The sequence below is a fragment of the Moschus berezovskii genome, chromosome 19, assembly GCF_049115385.1.
Source record: "Moschus berezovskii isolate FMDL1 chromosome 19, NW_MosBer_1.0, whole genome shotgun sequence".
In the NCBI taxonomy this organism is placed as follows: Eukaryota; Metazoa; Chordata; class Mammalia; order Artiodactyla; family Moschidae; genus Moschus; species Moschus berezovskii.
In genome coordinates this window covers 68,242,007-68,250,017 of record NC_142478.1, presented here as the reverse complement: position 1 = coordinate 68,250,017, position 8,011 = coordinate 68,242,007, and the positions used below count along the sequence as shown (strand labels likewise).

At 55.6% G+C, this 8,011-nt stretch overlaps 1 pseudogene; it reads right to left on the bottom strand.

The window, feature by feature from the left end:
* Nucleotides 1–2,093: 2,093 nt before the first annotated feature.
* On the bottom strand, nucleotides 2,094–7,541 carry LOC148774909 (uncharacterized; annotated as a pseudogene).
* Between the last annotated feature and the right edge of the window lie 470 nt (nucleotides 7,542–8,011).

Below are 8,011 nucleotides of genomic sequence, written 5' to 3'. Positions count from 1 at the left end.
GGCCCTTCAGAAAAACCATTCTTGAGACTTGTAAGATGACTGGAACCGACGAGTGGCTATGCTAATGTGCTGGTTTGAGGGGGCCTCCCTGGTCCATGGACTGTGGTAACACAGAAATGGGCTGAATCTGCACACACCTTTTGTGCCCTCAGACACGAAATGCCAAGAACTGTTCTGTCAACAAGGGAGACACAAACTGGCAGATTCCCCAGGAGGAAAGTTGGCAAGTGGGTTACACTGGACTAACGTTGGGGCCCCCGGGGGCTTATGGCTGAGTCCTGGCAGGGACAGACACTGACCGTGGACTGAAGTATATGTGCCAGCTGGTAGACAGCAATGCTCAGCTGGGAGTTAGCCTCAGAGCGACGTCGCAGTATAGCCAGTGCCCAGGAAGCAATGGCGATGGGGCATTTTCCTGAGAAAGATGACACTGGCAACTTTGCTGTGTGAAAGGAATATAGGGGAAAGACACACAAATACACATGGACAGCTGCACCACACAAACTCACACACACACATACCCCACTCCCAGGACACAAATCCGTACTGCGTAAAGGGGCTACAACAGCTTGTAGAAAGATGGTCAAATTTCTTTACCTTGAGAATTCACCTATATTCTCCTGTCTAGTCAGATGCCTGAGGGATCAGAAATGGCCAGACAGATTATTAAAAGAAACACTAGAACGACTAGGAGTGAAAAATACAGAAATTAAAATTTAAAACCCCTTTAATGAGCTATAGCAGATTAGAGGTAGGTCAAGAAAGAAACAGAAATGCAAATTAGGTCTGGCATATTTTCCCCAGTTCAGCATACAAAGAAATGGAATGTTCAAATAAAGAGGTTAAGCAATAGGAAACACAGACGGGGGGAGGCTTTGCTCATCTTCCAATTTTATTCCGAGGAGAAAATGGAGACAATGGGGGAAAGAGAACATTGGAAGTAATTACAGCTGAGCATTTCCTGGATTTGACAAAAATATCGGCCTCAGACAGCCAGATGAAAACCCTAGCATGAGAATAACTTTAAAAATCCATGTAGAGCTACATTCAGGTGTGTCTCAAGAAAAACAAAGGGAGTGATGAGAACGGGCTGTTCTTACCCCATGAAAACAACCAGCCGAAGTAGACTCAAAAGGAACTGAAACACCTTCATATGCTAAGATTCAAAAGATCTGTGAAGAACTATATAGGCCTGAATGTGTACTCAAGTAACAGAAGAGTAAAGATGATTCTTCAAGACAAAACTGAGGTAGTTAAAGGGGCAATGATCTCAGAATACAAGTCTGAGATGTTGGGATGTTCAGGGAAGACTGGTGAACAGAAATGAAGTACTCACCAAATGAAATAACACTATTTTCCAAATTTGGAGTTTAAAAAAAAAGTTAGAAGTGAACTACTGGACAAAGTAACACATGTGGTAAGAAAGACGGCAATCGGATCTGAAGACTTCTCCTTTTGTTCAGAGTGAGGCAAGCACAAGTAGAAAAAACAGCAGACATAAACACAAACATATAAAAATATAGTAGAAATAAATGAATATAAAAAGACTCATTATAATAAATTTAAATGGGCTTGATATGAGAGTTTAAAACTTTTATCCAGATCAGATAAATCACGTAAGACACGTCTACAAGTAAGTACACACACTTATTTTTGATTAAAATTTTTGGAAGTTATACTAAGCAAACACTAGTGAAAGAGAAAGATTAATGAGGCCACATTAATAGAAAAAACTAAATATGTTTGGAGACCAAAAGGTTTGTTTCGTCTTTAAAAGGTCAATACCTGATAATAAGTTGCTTAATTCAGAGGAAAGAATCGTAATTCTCTACTTCCACCCAGACTTAGACAAGTGTGACCTTAGACAAGTCACTTTCCTTCTCTGGGCTTCATTTTCCAGACACTTCCTTGGGGGTGATAACGGCACCCGTAGCTCTGTGGTGATGAGTGACGGGACACGGTGAGCGCCCTAAGGAAGTGGCGCTTTGGAGGGCTTGTGTGATGGAGAGTGAGCTCTCCCACCCACCCTCTGGCCCCGCTCAGTGCCAGGCACACAGTAGGTCCTCACACACTCAAAGGAATGGAATCTTGTTTCAGCTCTTCGTGCTGCAGCCCCAGAGAGCCAGCGCCGGCTCCTGAGCATCCTCCCCTCCCAGGCCAACTCTCCTGTGTGTTTCCATCTCGTTTCCGATGAGCTGGAGTCGGAGCACCAGCTCTGCCCCTGCTTTGTGCTGAGCCTGGTGGAGGCAGGGCGGCGGCTGCTCCTCCAGGGTGCACCTCCCAGTGGACACTGAGAAGAAGGGCAAGACGAAGCCCCTCCAGAGTTAGCCCTGCTTTCCCAGGGGGCCAAGCTCCTCAGACAGGAAAGTGGGGCTTCAAGCCCAGAACCCCTACTCCTGGCTGTGTGACCGAGGACACGTCACCCCACCTCTCTGAGCCTCTCTTCCTGTACAATGTGGCTGCTGCTGCTGCTGCTGGCAAGCCCCCTAGAGTTGCTGGGATGCAGGTGAAGTGTGGAGCACACAGTTGGCACTGCATAGATGCACCAGGTACGGCTGTCTCTCACTTTTCATGGCACAGCTCTTGTCTTCCATAGATGGAGAAGCTGAGACCCAGAGAGGGCCAGTGTGTTTTCCGAGGTCACAGAGACTATGTCTTGCCGGTTTCAGCTGTGGCTTTAGCTATTTCCCCTGCACAACCCCAAATACCAGCAGGGCTGGGCCTCTGGGTAGACAGACAGGGGGTCTCCTGGGCTGAGGGGATGGAGAGAGGGCGGAGTGGAGGACAGCATCAACAGGAATAAGAGGGCCTTAGTTGTTTTCTCAATAAATCCTCGAAGAGTTATGAAAGCAGTATTATTATCATCCTCATTTTACAGATGAGAAGGCTGAGGCTCAGCGAGGTGAGGTCACTTGCTCAAATCACACAGTGGTGAGATGAAGAGTCTTGTCCACAGCCTCAGATGTACTGACTGAGTAAACAAAGAGGCAGTGGACGACCTGTGATCTATGTGGTTTGGGGGGAGTTTCAGCCTGCCTCCCCAGCCCACTTGGGGAGGAGGTGGGCTACAATGCCAGCATCTTCTGAGCTCCTGGCTCTTTAGAAACTCTCAGAGCTCCAGAAGAGGAAAGCCCTCACCTCGTCCCACTGCCCCCGCCCACTCCTGGTTAGCAGAAGTCTCGCCTGCACAAGTTCAGCCCCAAGGGGCAGCAGCAGGGCCACCTTTAGAACTGCAGGGGGTCACACCCACAGGACACCTGCCCAAACACCCTCCTTCTCCCCGGGGCTGCATCCGCTCCAGCCAGGGGCCTGGTCTCACTCACTGTGTATGCTGTCTCCTCCAAGTCTGGCACCCCCACCCGCACCCTCCAGCCTCCAATAGCCCTCCAGTCTTCAGGAGGAGGGCTCTGGCTGTGGACCCTGTGTGTCTGCTGGCCTCCAGGGAAACTGTTTCCAGTGCACCCCCAAGGAGATAGGGGAAGGTGTCTCAGCTTCTGATTCTACAAGGGAGGAAGGCCAGTACCGAAGTCTCACTGGCAGAATCCCCACCTGAAAAGACTCTCACAGTAACATGATCCTCCCAGGAGGTGCCGTGACCCCATTTTATTGATATGAAAACTGAGTCATTAGTGAGTGGACTGGAGTTTCACAAATGGAACCTGCCCTTTGTCTTATCAATAACTGGCCCTGCTTCATGGGGCTGGGGATGTCCGAAGGGGCTGCACCCTGATGGTGTAGTGGAAAGAGACTGAATTCTGGCTCCATAATGTCAGGAAAATCCCATTTTGTTCAGTCTGTAATATGGGAGGATAAAAACCATATCCTCCCACTGCTGTGTAACAAACCATCCCAAAGTGTCATGATGGGGTCCTAAGTAACAAAAATAGCAGCAGACAGCTATTTGTTCATACTTAGAAACCAAAATATGTTACATTAACAATTCTCCTTTTATAGATGAAGTTCAGAGAAGTTAAATAACTTACCCAGGGTCACACGCCTAATTAGTGGAAGAGCTAGAATTTGCACCCAGGACTATCTGATTCCAAAGCTCATGTTCACAACTGCTATCCTCAGCAGGGTTTGCCAGCACATATTATTTATTCAGTTCTAAGTCTACATGCTTAACGAGGACCAGCAGTGGGACAACCAGGATGCCAGGTGTGTTGTCTGGCTATGTGGAGCAGCTGACAGGCATGTCCCTGCTAGTCAGGGTCTGACAAAACGTGGTCCATTTGAGAAGGGAATGGCAAAACCACTTCAGTATTCTTGCCTTGAGAATCCCATGAGCAAAATGAAAAGGCAAAAAGATGTTCAGTTCAGTTCAGTTCAGTTCAGTCGCTCAGTCGTGTCCGACTCTCCGCGACCCCATGAATCACAGCACGCCAGGCCTCCCTGTCCATCACCAACTCCCGGAGTACACTCAAACTCATGTCCACAGAGTCGGTGATGCCATCCAGCCATCTCATTCTCCGTCGTCCCCTTCTCCTCCTGCCCCTAACCTTTCCCAGCATCAGAGTCTTTTCCAGTGAGTCAACTCGTCGCATGAGGTGGCCAAAGTATTGCAGTTTCAGCTTTAGCATCAATCCCTCCAATGAACATCCAGGATTGATCTCCTTTAGAATGGACTGGTTGGATCTCCTTGCAGTATAAGGGACTCTCAAGAGTCTTCTCCTTATGACACTGTAAGATGAGCCCCCAGGTTGGTAGGTGTTCAATAGGCTACTGAGGAAGAGCCGGGGAGCAGCTCCATAAAGAATGAAGCGGCTCGGCTAAAGCTGAGACGTCGCTCAGTTGTGGATGTGTGAAAGTCCAGTGCTTGTAAAGATCAACCTTGCTTGGACACCTGGAAGGTTAGGTCCATGAATCAAGGTCAACTGGACGTGGTCAAGCAGAAGGTGGCAAGAGTGCATGCCAACATTTTAGGAGTCAGTGATCATTAATAGGGATGAGTAGTTTATAGTGCTTACCGTGGGTTGCAAGCATGTGACTGAAGATGGGGACAGTAGCGCCTCCAAAGCCGGGTTTATTCTTAGCCCTGGGCCCCATGGTCACCATGGGGGGGCTCTGGCCAGGAAGGCCCCAGGTGTTCCGGGCCACTTTTCCCACTCTGCTGTGTGTGGTTCTCCGGGTTCCCTTTCTTTCTGCGGAAATACTGCGAGTTGCAAAGGGGCAGCTCAGATCCAGGACAGATGCTCCGCTCCCAATGCCCCAAGTTTCGGCCAAGACTCCTGGCCTGCAGGGGGCTATGCTCGATCCACCAACTGTGGAGCAGCGCGGCCCGCTGTTGGGCCCAGCACTGGGCACAGCCTGGGGCACGCAGGTGACAGCTGCAGAGTCAGGGGCAGGGGCTGGGCTGGACAGGAATGCAGCTGGGGTGGCAGCCAAGGCCTGCTGGGTGTTGGCATGGGTGCCCATGGGGGAGTTGGTGGGTGGAGCTGGGGGGCCTGGAGCAGAGGTTGGGTTCCCGGTTAGGGCTAGAGTTGCTGGTTTTCCTTAGTGCAGAGAGTGGTCACAGGTGGGGGGTCCGCGCTGCTGCACATCAGGGGCCCCAGAGATGGGCTGGGCAGGCGCTTCAGTGTGAGAGGAGCCGCTGAACCCGAGTCCAGGCAGGCTGGTGCTGACTGTGACAGAGGCCACGCTGTCCCTTGGGGCCGTCTGCAGGGCCTGGGAAGATGGGAAGAGGCTCCCGCTGGAGTCAGGGGGAGACCCGAAAAGAGGAGACTGGGAGGGTGGAATGGTGCCCATGGGGGTGACCTCAGTGTCAGAAGCGGGGGTGGGGAGCCAGGTCCCCAGATGTACAGGGTGAGGGTCTGGTTTGGAGAGCGGACAGGATGAGCTGGCTGGTGGGGGGCAGGGATCGAGGGTCAGATACGGGAGGGGGGCTCTGGAGGGTGAAGACAGGAGAGTCCAGGCACATGGGTGTGGGGGACCCCATGCCCGAGGAGCCGGGCGCTGCAGGGAAGGCCGGTCTGCATCCTCCACAGTCGGGCCCCACGCTGGGGGCTGGGAAGGGTCTCCTCCTCCTGCCGCGTTCCTAAGAGGCCCCCAGACGGGCTTCTGCTGGAAGCCGGGAAGCCCAGCCGCACCCGGGGCCGGAACCAGGCTTCCCGTCGCACCCGCCGTGCCTGGCGCCGGGGCCGAAGCAGGGGCGGAGGGGCTTGGGGGCCGAGCAGACAGGCCCGCGCTGCCCGATCCTGGGGAGGAAACGCCGGTGGGCAAGGTGAACGGGGCGGGGGGCCGTGAGTGGGAAGGAGGGCCCGGAGGGGCTGGGACCGGGGCCGGGGGGAGAGGGGCCCGGGGGAGCCGTGCCGGCCCCTGACCAGGGATGCGCAGAGGCGGCCCCTCCAGCAGACGCCCGGGCGTCCGCTGGCGCTGGGGAGGCCGACTCCTCTGGCCTCTCTCGGGCCGAGGAGCCCTGCCGGGGGCCGGAGGGCCGGCGCGCGGGGAAGGGACGGCAGGGCTGCGGGGCCGGGGTCTCAGCCCGCAGCGCGCTGCTTTCTCCGCGTCCAGGTCTCCGGCGGTGACTCAGAACCCAGCTCAGGGGGTGCGGGCAGCCTCAGCAGCGCCCCTCGCCTGCGCTGCAGCAGAGGAAGCGGGGCCTTCGGGGCCCGGGGCTGTCCGACGGGCGGGCGCCTTCTCCCAGGTCCGTTTCTGCCGGCTGTTGCTCTGGGAAGCCACCGGGGCCGCACAGGGCGGCGGCGGGGCCCCCTCGCTTGCTTTCCTCGAGGACCCCCGGGGCAGCCCTCGCGGTACGCGGGGGCCCGTCCTCCTCCGCCCTGGCGGGAAACCTCGGGTGGAGCCGTAGGAGCTCGCGATGGCGTTTCTTTGGGGGCAGGAGCTCACACAAGAGGTCTGGAGTTTCTTGGTTGAGCTGTCTACTGAGCTCTTGGCGTGGAGGCTTCTCCGCAGAGGCCCTGGCCTGGGCACGAAGGCAGGCGGTCTCCCTGGGCCCCCAGGGGCCTAAATGCTGATCGTGCACCCCGAGAGCCATCGGGGCCCCTTTTCTGATGGTCCTTCCCTATGAATGCGGGGTCTTGCTCCTGCTGGGCCGTCCCCTTCCCGCTCTCTCCCAGGGCCCTCCTCACCATCTTCTCTGAGCAGGAGCCCGGGGCACATCTGAGTGTGGTGGGCGGCACGGGGGTGACCTGCTGCTGGCGCCCACCACACACAGTGACCGTGCCCACTGCGGACGCTGAGCCGCGGCACATCGTGGAGATGCGAGCACCCAGCACCGTCTTCCTCTGCTGGCGTCGCCTGCAGAGGGAGGTGAGGACCCCCAGGAAGGAGCGCAGGGTCTGCGGGATCATACAACACCGTCTCAGAGACGCTGTGACAAAGCGCAGATGCAGAGTCACCGGATACTTGTGGGCTGGCCCGCGAGTGGACAGCGGGGCACGGACAGCTGGGTGACCTGGGCCGGCCACGGAAAACCGGCGGGTGCGGGGATCGGGCTGGGGGCGGCAGAGCCCTCCTGGCAGGTGCTGGCCCCCCAGAGCCTGGGGTGGGGGTGAGGGGCAGGGCCCGCCCAGGTAAGTCCCCATAGGGCACGTGGGTGGGTGGTCGGCGCTTGGATAGAGAGCTGGGCTCAGAGCGCTCTGGTTTAGCTGCCAACTCGGCCGAAGGCAAAGCAAACACTGCTTGGCGCGTTGCTCTAGAACCTGTGAGCAAAGAACGTGGCGCGTGCGCTCGGTGCAAAAGGTGCTGGAGGGATGGCGCATGCGCAGAGGACAAGTGAGGCCGCGTGGTGCGCAGATGAGGATGCGCTCCTAGACAGTCTGGCGCTTCCGAAACTCCTGGGGTCTGAGGGTTGGAAGTGTTTGGCTTGAGGGCAATGAGCTTCTAGGTAGGACATCTGGCCCTTCTCTCCTGCCTGGGCCCCAGACCTGTCGGGGTCTCCACCCAACAAAGGGGAGCAGGGTTCCTGGCTGTGAGCCCCAGCCCCACCCCCAGGGTGGCAGCTTTGGCATCAGCGCCTGTACATCCTCCTGCCTTTAACTCTAGCAGCAATGGA